We start from the raw sequence: 16,579 nt of genomic DNA on the forward strand, positions 1-16,579 counted from the left end.
ACACTGGCTCCCCATCCCCTCCTGCATTCACTACAAAACCTTGACCATAGTGCATAAAGCCATTCACGCCCACAACTCCAAATGGTTAGACCTTCCTTTCTCTGCCCCCCAGTCTACCCGCCCCACCAGAACTGCCATCAAAGGTACCCTTCTTGTGCCCTCACTGAAAATAGTCCACCTCTCATTTGTACTCGTCCGTGCCCTCTCAATTGCGGGTCCTGCTCTATGGAACACCTTGCCACCCAACCTGCGCCTCGAACCCTGTGTGAGCAAATTCAAAAAGAAACTAAAAACTTTACTATTCAAACAAGCCTATCCAGAATAGACTTTACCACGTGATGTTTACTATATGGTGTTTTATGCATTCCTCATATTGAGGTACCAGTTGTTTTGTTTAATCTTTTCTTCATAACTGCTCCTTGTTACCCCCTCCCAGTTCATTTTTCCCTGTTATCATGTCATTTCCAAGCTTAATTTGTTTAATGTAAACCGATATGATGTCCACAACTTATACCGGTATATAAAAATCTCTAAATAAATAAATAAATAAAATAAATTTTCGATGGCGGCAATAAGGTAAGCACCGTTATCGTCGCCAGTAGTGCGCTCAATAGAGATGTGAATCGGAACTGGAATCGGTTCCAATTCCGGGTTCGGGGACTATCGGGGAATTTTTTTCGTGCGGTCCGATCGGGTTTTTTTTATCGGCTGCGCCCAAGCCGATAAGCAAAAAACCCACCCCGATCCTTTAAAACACATCCTTTAGCTTCCCCCACCCTCCTGACCCCCCCAAAACTTTTTAAAAGTACCTGGTGGTCCAGTGGGGGTCCCGGGAGCGATCTCCCGCTCTCGGGCCGTCGGCTGCCACTAATCAAAATGGCGCTGATGGCCCTTTGCCCTTACCATGTGACAGGGTATCCGTGCCATTGGCCGGTCCCTGTCACATGGTAGGAGCACTGGATGGCCAGCGCCATTTTTAAAGATGGCGCCGCAGTAATGCGATGGCTGCCGGCTTTCGCAGGCCCACCCCCCCCTTCGCTGTCCCCCCCCCATTTTCACTGGATTCACCATTCTGTGTTAAAATGTTGAATCCAGGTCTAAGTTTGTACCTGAGGCAATGAATTTCCCTAAGGCTGTGAAAATCTCCCAGGGCACTGCAGCTCTCCAGAGTCCAGGTCAGTCTTACTATTTAAAAAAAATAATTTCTCCCCTTCTTTAATTTTTAATCCTGGAATTACAGAGGCAATGGATCTTGGGGGCTATGTGCAACGGAATAGAGAATGGCATGTCCGTTATGTGTTGGGATTGTTGGGGTTATCAACAGTTCTCTACCTCAGGAAACTGGGCCAGATTGTAAGGCATGTGGTGATTACTTATTCCTGGAAATTCAAGACCTAAAGATGACTGGATATATGATGTGTTCATGTTCCCAGATTCTTATACCAAGCAAGATGGATTACCTCCTCATTCAAAAAGTGATTGCTAAAGTAAGCCACGTAACTTTCCAGTCAACTGTGTGACCTTACAGAAGGAACTCTAAACACTAATATCTGGACTCCTACAGATTGAAGCAATTAGTTCCCACATACCAGTTTACAGTTCCTGTTTTCACGTAGATAAGCATCTGAATTAGCCATGCTGTCTGGGTACGTCTTCCGTGCCACTAGGTGGCGGAGCTCTCTCTAAGTCTAGTAAAGTCTTTCAGCCAGGGGCTTCCTCCTGCCTGTTGCTAAGATTGCCTCAGGTTCCTCAGTCAGTTTTTTTCCACGCGACCATTAGCCTCGCGGAGCTCATCTCTCCTGAGAGAAACTGAATTTGTGAGAAAAAATAGTTAAAAAAAACTAAGGAAAAACATCAAAAGAAGCAGAAAATTTTAATATCTTAAGCTCTGCTTCACCATGCCTTGTCCAGGCTTTAAATTTTGTTCGTGTGCTAAAATTATGTCTGTCACAGATGACCATGGTTTATGTTATATATGTCTTGGACCGCAACATGATCTGAAGAATTGTAGGGACTACGGATGCATGTCTCCAGGGGCTCAAAGACAGCGAACCGCAAGGATCCAAGATTAACAAGCCAGAGCTTCAGGCTCTTATGCCGATCCTGAAGCCTCTGTTCGCTCCTCTCCAGGTCCTAAACGAAAGAACAAGGACCTATCATCAAGGAGAGCCTCTTCAGTGGATCCCCCCAGGTCAGGACATCGTCTCTTGACCGCAGATCGAGACTCAGTTCAAGCTGAGGGGGATGCGTTGGTTGCATCGCGGCTGCGTGCTTCGCCGACACATTCTAGTTCATTGATGCATCGACGCTCCACCGTTGACTGAAACGACGTCAAAGCCGACTCATAGATGCACCGAAGCATCGACGCACCCATGCACCCACGCATCGAAGCATCGACGCGAGCTAGATTTTGCATCGAAGAAGCATTGCCGCCGACGCATCGGCACAGAGAAGATATTGCATCTCCTTCTATTCAAACCGATGCTCCTGTGATGCAACTCAATCCTGCTGACGCACCGGACATCCCTCCGACTCATTCGGCTCCTAAAGTACCGAAAAAACACCATTCTGGTCATAAAGGAAGGAAACCAGTTGCAACACCTTTACCAATAGAATCTGAAGAAGATTTTTCACCAATTCATTTATCAGATACATCTTTTTCACAGGGCTCCCCGAAACCGATAGGAAAACAGCACAAAATTGTTTCTAGAAACTTTTGACTGGCATCCTGAGCCTACTGAGCATGCCCAGCATGCCATGATCCCTCGAGCCACAGGGGTCTCCCTTCAGTCTTCTTTTTTCCATGAAGCTGTTAGTCTCACGGTTCTAGCAGTCCTATGTGGTGAATTTCACCATACGAAAAAATTAATCAAAATTCGGAAAAAACTTTCGACACCATAGACACCTTTTTTCCATTGCGGTAAGTCCTTTAATTTTTTCCATCGGTTCCAAAACCGTTTAACATTGCCTGAAAGTCATCAATGGCTGTCCGACTCTCAAACGGCTACGGGTTTCAAAAAATGCCCGATTTGCTGCCGCACTATGTCCATTATGGACCCACACTATGGGGTAGATTTTTAAACAGCGCGATTTGGCCTACTTTTGCTTGCGCATCAGACTCAAGCAAAAGTACGCTGGATTTTAGTAGATACGCGCGGAGCCGCACGTATCTGCTAAAAACCTGGATCGGCGCGCGCAAGGCTATTGATTTTGTATAGCCGGCGCGCGCCGAGCCGCGCAGCCTACCCCCGTTCCCTCCAAGGCCGCTCCGAAATCGGAGCGGCCTCGGAGGGAATCCTCTAACGCCCTCCCCTCACCATCCCCTCCCTTCCTCTACCTAACCCACCCACCCGGCCCTGTCTACAGCCCCCCTTACCTTTCTCCGGGGATTTACGCCTCCCGGAGGGAGAAGTAAATCCCCGCGCGCCACTGGGCCTGCTGCGCGCCGGGACGCGACCTGGGGGCGGGTACGGAGGGCGCGGCCACGCCCCCGGACCGCCCCGGGCCGTAGCCATGCCCCCGTACCCGCCCCCAAAACGCTGCCGACACGCCCCCGAAACGCCGCGACGACCGGGCTCGCCCCCGACACGCCCCCGACACGCCCCCCTCCGAAAACCCCGGGACTTACGCGAGTCCCGGGGTCTGCGCGCGCCGGTAGGCCTCTTTGAATGTAGGCATACTGGCTCGCAGGGCCCTGCTCGCCTAAATCCGCCCGGTTTTGGGCGGATTTAGGCGAGCAGGGCTCTGAAAATCCGCCCCTTAGAGTGTGTACTCTGCCTCGGCAAGGGTCACGACGTCTTGACGTGCCCAAGATGCGCCGAGATGATGCCAAAAGGCAGAAGACTACGGATGGAGAAAATGGAGCATTTGTTCCATCTCCAATTGATGCCTTCGACATTGACATCCACGCAGTCGTCCTTAAAAAACAGATACCGGATGAAGCAAGGGATTGTCCATCACCAACCCCTTTGAAGTCTTCGATAAAATCGACGTCGATTATCGAGAAGGGCATCGAGCACAAGCAGAAGCATCAGCATCGGAGGCATCACGATCCTGAAAGCGATCCGATAACCGGAACTCCATCGACGGATCCCGATACAGTGCCAAAGAAACCTCGGAGAGAGGATGCTCCACCAAGGCCTTCCACTCCACGGCGATCCCCATCGATATTGGTGCCAGGAACCATACCTTCACAGGGCCCTCCGGAGGTACCGGTATCGCCTTCACTGCCTCCCCCCATAGCTGCTCTGGTTTCACCAGCTATGCGGACGGAACTGGACAGTTACTTCTGCCAGGCAGTTAGAGATGCGCTCCTCGATATGCATCCAATGCCAGCACTGACTCCGCCATCGAAGCCAGCACCATCGCCGGTATTGGTTCCACTTCCATCACCGGTGTCCATACCGATGCAATTACCGACTCCATTGTTGGTTCCACCAATGTCGATGCCGGATATATCCTTTTTTGCACCAATTTTAGCAAAATTGGACACACTCATCAGTGCCATCCCGGTAAAATCTCCAGAGTTACTGATGCCACCACCGAGGGAAGAGGACATAGCAAAGGAAATACCGATGCCTGAACCACTCCCAGGCCCATGGGGAATTATACGTCCTCGTCCATCGTTTTCTCCACTGTTTCCATCGAAGCCAATAGAGAAACCGTCGATGCCGTCGATACCAACTGTACCCATTCCATCAATGCCTCCTTGCCCACATACACCGGATACCTGGGATGATCCCAATACTGATACCTCTTCAGAGGAAGTGTTGCGGTTCTGGCCGCGAGCGCCGCAACCAGACCCTTACCTCCGTGTTCCTGGACCTACTCCCGCTTCTGGAGGCCTGGTTTGCGCCCTGTTAGGTGGTGTCCCCGCGGGGGCCGCGCCGCCGGGAAGCTTCCCATGGATGTCCTGCTTCTAGGCGCACGTGCGCGCCACTTGGACGCTTTTCTAGGCCGTTTCCCACCAGTGGTGACTCCGCCCAGTTCCTGACATCAGACGCCGTGGCCTTGATAAGCCAGCCGCGGACACTCAGTCTTTGCCTTGCAACGGGTTTATCTTCCGGTTCCCAGTTGCGTTGTGCCCCGGAGTGAGCTGCCTTGCTACTCGCTCCGTTCCTGCTTGCCTGCTACAGTACCTGCTTGGTTCCTGCTTGCCTGCTACAGTTCCTGCCTGGTTCCAGTACCCGAGTCTTGCTACAGTTCCTGACTGGTTCCAGTACCCGAGTCGTGCTACAGTTCCTGCCTGGTTCCAGTACCCGAGTCCTGCTATAGTTCCTGCCTGGTTCCAGAACCCGAGCCCTGTTACAGTACTTGTCTACTGTCCTAGTCTGGTTCCAGTTCCCAGTCCTGATCAACAACCCACCTAAGTCCCAGCGGCCGGGCCCCTACGGGCTCCTCCCGGGGGGGCTTTGGCTTCCAAGGGTGAAGCTGCCTAAGTCCCAGCGGTTGGGCTCCTACAGGGCTCCTCCCGGGGGAGTACCAGCTTCCAGGGTGAAAAGCACCTCTACGTCCTGCCTGAACATCTGCCTCCCGGCCTGCCACATACTAGAGACATTGACCTCCTTTCCCAGTCTCCTGCAGGTCGGCCCAAGGGTCCACTAAATTGAGACTCCATAACAGGAAGTCCTCTCAGAACCTTCTCCTCCAGAAGAAAGAAGAAAATCCCCTCCAGAGGACCTTTCCTTCTCAAATTTTATAAAAGATATGGCTGACACCGTTCCCTTCCAGCTTGAATCTGAAGAGGACACCAGACAAAAAACCCTGGAAGTGTTACAGTTCATGGACCCACCTAAAGAGGTGTTAGCAATTCCAGTTCACAAAGTTCTTGTTGATTTGCAACACAGACTATGGGAGCATCCCTGTACCATACCACCAGTGAATAAAAGGACTGATGCCACATATCTAGTCCAACACATCCCAGGCTTCCAAAAGACTCAATTACCTCATCAATCAGTAGTAGTTGAGTCAGCTCAAAAGAAATCCAAACGAATAAAGCCTCATTCATCTAATCCATCGGGTAAGGACAATAGATTCTTGGATAACATAGGTAGGAAATTGTTTCAAGGATCTATGTTAGTTTCCAGAATTGCGTCCTACCAACTATATATGATGCAATAACAGCGTAACTTATGGAAACAGATTCAAGAACTCTCTGAAACTCTCCCCCAGAAATTACAGGATTCTTTCACTTCCATAATACATAAGGGCTTGGAAGCTGGGAAACATGAAGTTCATGCAGCTTACGATAGTTTTGAGACTGCATCAAAAATGTCGGCCACCGGTATAAGTGCCCGTAGATGGGCCTGGCTCAAGGCCTCCGACCTGAGACCGGAAGTACACGAAAAACTGGCTGATCTCCCTTGTGTAGGGGACAATCTCTTTGGAGATAAAGTAAAGGAAGCAGTTTCCCAGCTAAAAGAGCATTCAGAAACCTTGAGACAGCTGTCCTCTGTGCCGCAGGAGTCTCAAACATCATCAAGAAGACTCCCCAGGAAAGAATCTAAATGGCCATGCTACAGGCCAAGGCATTACTATCCACCTCCTGCCCGTGGAAGATCATCTAAGCCAACTCAAAGAACACAGACCAGGCAACCAAGAGCACCTAGAGCTCAACCCCCTGCGCAAACAGGGTCAACTTAGGGATTTTGAAACGGAATTAGAGAACAGAAGCCTGTTTACCAATCTGACCCCAAATTTGCCAGTAGGAGGTCGGATTACTTTCTTCCAACACAATTGGTCGCACATTACCACAGACCAATGGGTACTCTCGATAACATCTCAAGGGTACCACTTGGACTTTCTCACTGTACCAAACGATACTCCACCAACCTCGTCTTGGACAGTACACAACCAATCCATGCTCTTACAAAAAGAATTATCCACCCTTCTGAGAGCTAGGGCCGTGGAACCAGTTCCCCGACCTCAGCAGGGCAGAGGATTCTACTCTCGTTATTTCCTCATTCCAAAGAAAACAGGAGGCCTACGTCCCATATTGGACCTCCGGAAGCTCAACAAATACCTACGAAAGGAAAAATTCAGGATGGTATCATTGGGCACCATGCTACCTCTACTTCAAAAAGGAAATTGGCTCTGTTCTCTGGTTCTTCAAGATGCTTACGCTCACATTCCAATATTCCCTCCTCATCGCAAGTATCTGCAATTCCTGGTAGGAAAACAACATTTCCAGTACAGAGTGCTACCAGGTGCGTGGACTTGCCTCAGCACCTCGAGTATTCACAAAGTGCCTGGCAGTGGCAGCTGCCCACTTGCACAAGGAAGGAGTGCACGTGTTTCCTTACCTGGACGATTGGCTCATCAGAAGCCAAACAAGACAAGGAGCTCTCAATTCTCACAAGCTCACAATAACTCTGCTCCATTCGTTGGGATTCCTAATCAACTACCAGAAATCCCATTTCACACCATCTCACCTGTTACAATTCATCGGAGCAGAATTAAACACCATAACATCAAAAGGCTTTCCTTCCAAAGAACCACGTACAGACACTCGCCTCATTAGCAGGCTCTCTTCGTGCACGCACTCAAGTAACAGCTCATCAATGCCTCACTCTTCTGGGTCACATGGCTTCCACAGTTCACGTCACTCCTATGGTCAGATTAGCCATGAGAGTCACTCAATGGACACTCAGAAGACAGTGGATTCAAGCCATTCAACCACTGTCTTATCCAATTCAAGTAACTCAACAACTACAGTCCTCGCTCCTATGGTGGACGAATGAGGACAACTTGCTCACAGGCCTACCTTTCCAGCAACCAGTTACGCAAGTGACATTAACTACAGATGCATCCACCTTCGGGTGGGGAGCACACATTGGTCATCTGCAGACTCAAGGTACTTGGACAAAACTCGAAGCTACATTTCAAATAAACTTCCTAGAGCTTCGAGCTATACTTTATGTGCTGCATGCGTTCAAGGACTGCCTTTCCCACAAGACTGTTCTGATACAAACAGACAACACAGTAGCCATGTGGTACATCAACAAGCAGGGAGGTATGGGTTCGTATCTCCTTTGTCAAGAAGTAGCACAGATTTGGGACTGGGCCCTAACACACTCAATGTTTCTATGGGCCACTTATCTGGCAGGCATTCACAACATAGTGGCGGATCGCCTCAGTCGTCAATTCCAACCTCACGAGTGGTCTCTGGATCTAGAAGTGGCGACCAAGATCTTTCAGCGTTGGGGCCAACCAACAATAGACCTCTTTGCATCACAACTGAATTACAAAGTGGACAATCATTGCTCCCTGTTCAAGCAGAGAAACCGCTTACCCAGGGACGCCTTTGCTCGCCACTGGAACTCAGGCCTTCTATACGCGTATCCCCCGATACCGCTAATAACCAAAACTCTAGTGAAGCTACAACAGGACAAGGGGTCAATGATACTCATAGCCCCGTATTGGCCCCAACAAGTATGGTTTCCCATACTTCTAGACCTCTCGATCAGAGATCCAATTCACCTGGACACAGCACCCACTCTCATAACTCAGGATCAGGGCAGGTTGTGTCATCTCAACCTTCAATCCCTATCCCTCACAGCATGGATGTTGGAAGTTTGATTCTACAACCTCTCAATCTTTCAACTAATTTATTTATTTATTTATTTAAAAATGTTTATATACCGCTTTTACAATTCAAAGAATTAATCAAAACGGTTTACAACCAAACATACACAGTAAATAAACTAGACAAAATAAAACAAAATAAAACAAATAAAAAGCTAACATAGCGCAGTATACATTCATGTCCAGCAATTTTCAAATAAATTAACAATAATAATAATAATGTCTCTCAAGTGCTTGTAGCTTCACGTAAACCCTCCACACGAAAGAACTATCGTGCTAAATGGAAACGTTTTACCACGTGGTGCACACAAAACCGTGTTGACCCCTTTTCCTGCACTACATCATCTTTATTAGACTATCTATGGCATCTCAGTTGATTCGTGTTGCCGAATGGCCGGCGCCATTTTGCGCAAAATGGCGCCGGCCGTACGGCAACACAAATCGACTGCAGGAGGTCGTTCCGGACCCCCGCTGGACTTTTGGCAAGTCTTGTGGGGGTCAGGAGGCCCCCCCAAGCTGGCCAAAAGTCCCTGGGGGTCCAGCGGGGGTCCGGGAGCGATCTCCTACCGTGAATCGTTTTTCCATATGGAAAATGGCGCCGGCCATACACCGTATGGCCGGCGCCATTTTCCGTACGGAAAAACGATTCGACTGCAGGAGGTCGTTCCGGACCCCCGCTGGTCTTTTGGCAAGTCTTGTGGGGGTCAGGAGGCCCCCCCAAGCTGGCCAAAGTCCCTGGGGGTCCAGCGGGGGTCCGGGAGTGATCTCCTACGCTCCTGACGTCGGGGGACAAAAAAACAAAATGGCGCCGGCCTGTCATATGACAGGTGAAAGGTAGCGCCGGCGCCATTTTGTTTCTACAACGCACGGAGGTCCGAGGTCCGAGAGTAAAAGATCACAATGGGACCCTTCCTCTGGACCCCAGGTAATTAAAGGCATTTTGGGGGGGTTCGGGAGGGTGGGGGATTTATTTTAAAGGGTCGGGGTGGGTTTTAGGGATGTTTTAGTGTGCCGGTTTTCGATTTACACGATTTACACGATATACACGATATTTAAAAAACCCAAACTGCGACGATCCGATTCCCTCCCCCTCCCAGCCGAAATCGATCGTTAAGACGATCGATCACACGATTCACATCTCTACTGCAGTCCTCTAGAGCCCAGCAGCTCTCCAGAGTCCAGGTCAGTCTTATTATTTTAAAAAATATATATATTTCTCCCCTTCTTTAATTTTTAATCCTGGAGTTACAGAGGCAATGGATCTTGGGGGCTATGTGCAACTGGGAATAGAGAATGGCATGTCCGTTATGTGTTGGGATTGTTGGGGTTATCAACACTTCTCTGCCTCAGGAAACTGGGCCAGATTGTAAGGCATGTGGTGATTACTTATTCCTGGAAGTTCAAGACCTAAAGTTGACTGGATATATGACATGTTCATGTTCCCAGATTCTTATACCAAGCAAGATGGATTACCTCCTCATTCAAAGAGTGATTGCTAAAGTAAGCCATGTAACTTTCCAGTCAACTGTGTGACCTTACAGAAGGAACTCTAAACACTAATATCTGGACTCCTACAGATTGAAGCAGTTAGTTCCCACATACCAGTTTACAGTTCCTGTTATCTTTTGAAGAGAATCTGAAAATAAAGGACTTTGATCAAGGACTTTCTTATTACTATGTTGTCCTTTGTCTTATCTGTTTGATTATAATTTATTACAGGTGGTGCAATTTCCTGAGTTCCTTGCTGGTTGTTTTCAGTCTGAATAGTTCCAAGCAGAAACAGCCAGAGAAATTCCTGAGGGCTGTAAACCTGAAGTAGCAGTAATTGAGAAAACTGGATCCTGATTTTTGCATCCAGACTTTATTTGGACTGCAAAAAAAAGATTGGAAGACTTACCTTGTTTCTGCAAGGATTTTATGTTGATTTTCAGGAAAAATATTTGATTTTTTGAAAAAAAATTGTTTTCGAAAATCTTATAAAAATTATAAAATATAAAAATTGTTGTCTAAAATCAATTTTTTGTCTTTATTTGCATTGCTCTCTATGTACTTGCCTACCCAACTGACATTTTAATTCAGTTGACTAATTTCCTACATACTGAAGTAGTGCCTTACAATAATTGCCCTGTTCCTTTACTGAATCCAGTATTCAGCTAATGTTTAAGAGTTCTTATTTTTCACTTTCCTAATGAGATGTGGGAGTTTTCTATGTCTAACGTTTTTCAGGAGTCTGGATTTTCATTCAGAGTCCAAAAAAAAAGAAGGAAAAACCAGGAGAATTGCCACCCAGACAAGTCAGCATAAGAAAGTAACTTTTAAACCAGAGTGGGGGGAACACATGCGTGTGTTTGTCGGCCTGCACCCAAAGATGCAGCTGTTTTATAACATACATGCATATATGCACGCATGTTATAAAATTGCCTGGCCTGCGCACAAGTATGCCCAATTTGAAATGGACGCATGCCTGTGTATGCAAAAGACGCTTCTATTACGTAAGTGAGGATATTTTAAAAGGGACATGCGCCAACGCCATTACCTGTTTGCCTAGTTCCTACCCATTTCACCCATTTACCAGCAAGGTCCTCCAAACCCCCCCTGGTTTGATAGCCTGTACACCTCCCAGTTACCCCAGACCCTTTACACCCCTCTGAAATGGCTCGTTGTTTTTTTTTTAACTTATACGCCATCCATGGCAGAACTAAAGTTAAGCAGTGGGGGACCTCAGCAAATTTCTGGTGAAAGTCTAGAACCGCCTATGCCCTGCCCACACCATGCCTATGCCCCGCCCCTTTTGAGAAGTTCTGAGATGTATGTGCTGCAAGAAAATACACGTGCATCCAGGCGGCTTTTAAAATCTGCTTGGCACATGCCAGTCCAACATATTTGCACATTGGGCTTTTAAAATTCACCTTTAAATCTGTCCCCATCTGTTCCCATCTCCCCATCTGTCCCCATCTGTCCCCATCTCCAGGTACTACTATATAAGAATGTAGTGATGGCAGGGGCAGCTCAAGGCAATCTGCTGCCTGAGGTGAGGGATGAGAGGATGCCCCCCACCCTCCTCTGCCTCTTGTCCCTGTCCCCATCTGCCTGCCCCTGCCCTCCTCTGCCCCCCATAGACTCCCTCTCTCTGACACCCACACTCCAGCACACTCACACATGCTCCCTCTCCCTCCCCCAAGCACCTTCGCACATGCTCTCTCTCACATCCACAGTGCTCCCTCTCCTCCCTCAAGCACCCTCGCACATGCTCTCTCTCTCATATCCCCCCAAGCACCCTCACACATACTCTCTCACCCCCCAGGCTCTCTCACACATACTCTCTCACCCCCCCCCCCCAGGCTCTCAATCTCTCACACACACACATACACACACTCCTCTACATATACTCACTCTCACCAGGGCCTACGCTTTCAGTGCTCCCTCCCCTACCCTGAGAAGTTTCTTGCCTGGGGGGATAGGGCCTGTGTGCTGCTGAGCTGACTTGCTGGGAAATGCAGCAATCACATCACAGGCAACAACCTGTTGCCTTCCCCTGGCTGGCAGTACAGCTGGGAGCCACGCTATCCATCCTGGGAGCACAGTTACAGAGATGAGAGGACCAAGAGGAGGTGGTGGAGATACCGAGTGAGCAGGCGAGCGCTCCCTCCTCCCGGATCCGGGGTGGCAGAAAGGCAACGAGTGATGGCACTGGCTTTCCCCTCCTCTGGGCTCCGGGCACCAGGATCTCGACCACCATCCCCTGCCATGTCAAGGCCTATAGTGGGCAGAGAGGAAGAGGAGGAATAGAGGTGGCAGCATCTCCCCTGTGCACCGCCTACCTTGGACACTGCTGCTGCACAGCTTGACTCCTGGGAGCTGGAGGGCAGTCTCCACCATTTAGGGTGGAGGGGGTGGTCGGCTGCTGCCTGATCCCATGGAGAAAAGCTATCCCCACCAGCTCCTCACTCCGGTTGCATGAGGGACATGATGCACACACACACTCCACCTCTGCGCGGGTCCTTGTTGTATTGACGGCCGGGTGAGGCTAGAGCAGTTTGGGGGGGGGGGGGGGCAGTTTTTGCCGCTTCCAAAATTTGCTGCCTCAAGGGGCCGCCTCACCCTGCCTCATTATAAAACTGCCCCTGAGTGATGGATCTCATTAGTCATGTCTGGACAGCTTTCTTTGCAGAAGGTGATAGCTCAGCATAAGGTGTCATCTGCCATTTGCCCAAGTTTCAGCATCTGCAAACATTTATCTAATATAGGCAAGAATGTAAGGACTGAGGCCACAAACTCTTCAATCAGAAGTTGCTCCTGGGCATGGTTAGTTGGCAGCATCTCAAAGAATGGAGCTCTGGAAATAGCAGGTAAAAAAAAAACCCCTAATCTCAGTGGATACAAACATGTAACCACGGATTGGTGCCCTATCATAGGAGTCCACGGGCACACAATTAACACTGGAGCTATTAATCTCTTTACCTCACAATTAGTTCAAATTTTTCAAGGCCTACAGGATTCACTGTGGAGGGAGATGCGGGAGGGGAAGAATAACCTCCTGGGAGCATGAGTGTTATTTTCATCTCCTCTGTAGCAATAGTGAAAACCACACTGGAAATAATTTGCTGTTCCAAGCAAACTTTACTGAAAGGTTTCTTTTATGGTGAAACATAATACTCCTTACAAGTTTCTTTCCTTCTGCCAAATCCATCAAAGTCACTTTTACTAAATCTGTGACACTGGAGTTTCTTCAATAATAAGATCCCAACCAAATCCCCAATTACTCTGGTGGTAGTTGGGGGTTCCTTCCTGGGATGTCTATACTGATGGGGGTAACTAATCAAAATTTAACTCCCCATTTATCATACCTTGACTTAGATGTTCTGATAGCATCTTGCCCCTATTGTCTTTCAAGGGTACCCCTTTAATCCCTGTATACAGAATAGGTATTTGTTGTGGTTAGGTACTGGATAGGTACCACTTCTCTTCTCTGCCTTACTTCTTTTACTCCCTTCAGACACTGGATGAATGCCCAAGCTTTCTTCTAGATTTTGGTTAGATAGATGCTGCATCTCTCAGATGGAGAGAAACAGATGAACAAGATGAAATTTGTTTATTTATAAAATTTGTATCCCGCGCTATCACCAGTTCAAGGCAGGTTCAAGGTTTGTATCCCTTGCTAGACAGGTGAAATCATTCTCAATTCTCAAAAGGGAAGGAAGGGCGAAAAAACTTCCTTCAAAGAAATTCCAAAGTGGAAAGCCATTTCCTCCTCAAAAAGGAAAAACTCAAAAAGTCAATTAAGTTTTCTCCAAATCCAGACCCCAATACGCAAGCCTATTATTTCTTCTTAACAACAACAACAAGACAACAAAAACAGGACAGGAATCCAAAAGTAAAATTCCTCACTCTCTGACTTCCATCTAAAATATCCACACATCCCCTGGGGGTCCTGACTATATATATAGGAAGAGGCAGCAATACTGCAGCAGCCTCATAAATGGGTGCTGTGAAATAGAGGATATGTTCCTATAATACTAATGTACCTGCCTGGCCAATCTGCAAAGCTATGCGTTAGTAGGAATCCCAGCGAGGCCCTACATAGAGAAAAATAAAGTTCAGTGAATCACAATCTCAGTCAATAGTATATCTACACATGCTGACAGTAGGTACTCTTATAAGGTACACTCCTTGAGCACCTCCCTTAAAGCATCTTGCTTATTGAAAGCTGCCGGATGCAGACTCAAAAATCCAGTAAATGATAACTGGATGTTTTTTAGGAGACAAAGACAGATAAGCTTCTGAGTGATGCTTTCCTCAGGCTGCATAAGAACATAAGAAATTGCCATGCTGGGTCAGACCAAGGGTCCATCAAGCCCAGCATCCTCTTTCCAACAGAGGCCAATCCAGGCCATAATAACCTGGCAAGTCCCCAAAAACTAAGTCTATTCCATGTTCCTGTTGCTAGTAATAGCAGTGGCTATTTTCTACGTCAACTTAATTAATAGCTGTTAATGGACTTCTCCTCCAAGAACTTATCCAAACCTTTTTTGAACCCAGCTACACTAACTGCACTAACCACATCTTCTGGCAACAAATTCCAGAGCTTTATTGTACGTTGAGTGAAAAAGAATGGAATGCCCCCTAGTCCTTCTATTATTCGAAAGTGTAAATAACTGAGTCACATCTACTCGTTCAAGACCTCTCATGATCTTAAAGACCTCTATCATATCCCCCCTCAGCCATCTTTTCTCCAAGCTGAACAGCCCTAACCTCTTCAGCCTTTCCTCATAGGGGACCTGTTCCATCCCCTTTCTCATTTTGGTTGCCCTTCTCTGTATCTTCTCCATCGCAACTATATCTTTTTTGAGATGTGGCGACCAGAATTGTACACAGTATTTCAGGTGTGGTCTCACCATGGAGTGATATAGAGGCATTATGACATTTTCCATTTTATTAACCATTCCGTTCCTAATAATTCCTAACATTCTGTTTGCTTTTTTGACTGCTATAGCACACTGAGCCAACGATTTTAAAGTATTATCCACTATGATGCCTAGATCTTTTTCCTGGGAGGTAGCACCTAATATCGTGTAACTACAGCAAGGGTTATTTTTCCCTATATGCAACACCTTGCACTTGTCCACATTAAATTTCATCTGCCATTTGGATACCCAATCTTCCAGTCTTGCAAGGTCCTCCTGTAATGTATCACAATCCGCTTGTGATTTAACTACTCTGAATAATTTTGTATCATCCGCAAATTTGATAACCTCACTCATCGTATTCCTTTCCAGATCATTTATATATATATATATATATATATATATATATATATATATATATATATATATATATTGAAAAGCACTGGTCCAAGTACAGATCCCTGAGGCACTCCACTGTTTACCCTTTTCCACTGAGAAAATTGACCATTTAATCCTACCCTCTGTTTCCTGTCTTTTAACCAGTTTGTACTCCTCGAAAGGACATCGCCTCCTATCCCATGACATTTTAGTTTTCTTTGAAGCCTCTCATGAGGGACTTGTTGAACGCCTTCTGAAAATCCAAATACACTACATCTACCAGTTCATATTTATCCACATGTTTATTAACCCCTTCAAAAAAATGAAGGAGATCTGTTAGGCAAGACTTCCCTTGGGTAAATCCATGTTGACTGTGTTCCATTAAACCATGTCTTTCTATATGCTCTATGATTTGATCTTGAGAAAAGTTTCCACTATTTTTCCCGGCACTGAAGTCAGGCTCACTGGTCTATAGTTACCTGGATCACCCCTGGAGCCTTTTTTAAATATTGGGGTTACATTGGCCACCCTCCAGGCTTGTGGGAATGGCAGCTACTACCTGGTGATTAATACCCTTATTCAATAAACATACACACGGTTAATGTGACTCCAACATTGCTCTATGCTTCAACGGCAAGAGGAAATGTGGAAAAAAGGATTTGCATTCACAAAAAAGCGGGGGAGTAGCTTGCTTGTTGCAGCAGTTACTACCCCAAACCAAATAAGCCTGATACTTCACTTTCAATGCATATCCAGCATAGCTCTCTGCTTCAACGGCAGCGGGGAATGAAGATAGAGAATTTACATTCAGACAACAACCAACAAGGACTGAATTGCATAGTTTGGGTAAACAAATAAGCGTGGGTGTAGCTTGCTTGTTACAGCGGTTACTACCCCGAATCAATTAAGCCTGATACTTCACTTTCAATGCATATCCAGCATAGCTCTCTGCTTCAACTGCAGGGGGGAATGAAGTTAGAGGACTTACATTCAGACAACAACCAACAAGAACTGAATTACATAGTCTGGGTAAACAAATAAGTGTGGGTGTAGCTTGCTTGTTACGGCTGTTACTACCCCGAATCAATTAAGCCTGATACTTCACTCGGAATACATATCCAGCACAGCTCACTGCTTCAACGACAGGGGGGGATGAAGAAAATAGGATTTATATTCAGACAACAACCAACAAGGACTGAATTACACAGGCTGGG

Source organism: Rhinatrema bivittatum, chromosome 4 (assembly GCF_901001135.1).
Source record: "Rhinatrema bivittatum chromosome 4, aRhiBiv1.1, whole genome shotgun sequence".
Lineage (NCBI taxonomy): Eukaryota > Metazoa > Chordata > Amphibia > Gymnophiona > Rhinatrematidae > Rhinatrema > Rhinatrema bivittatum.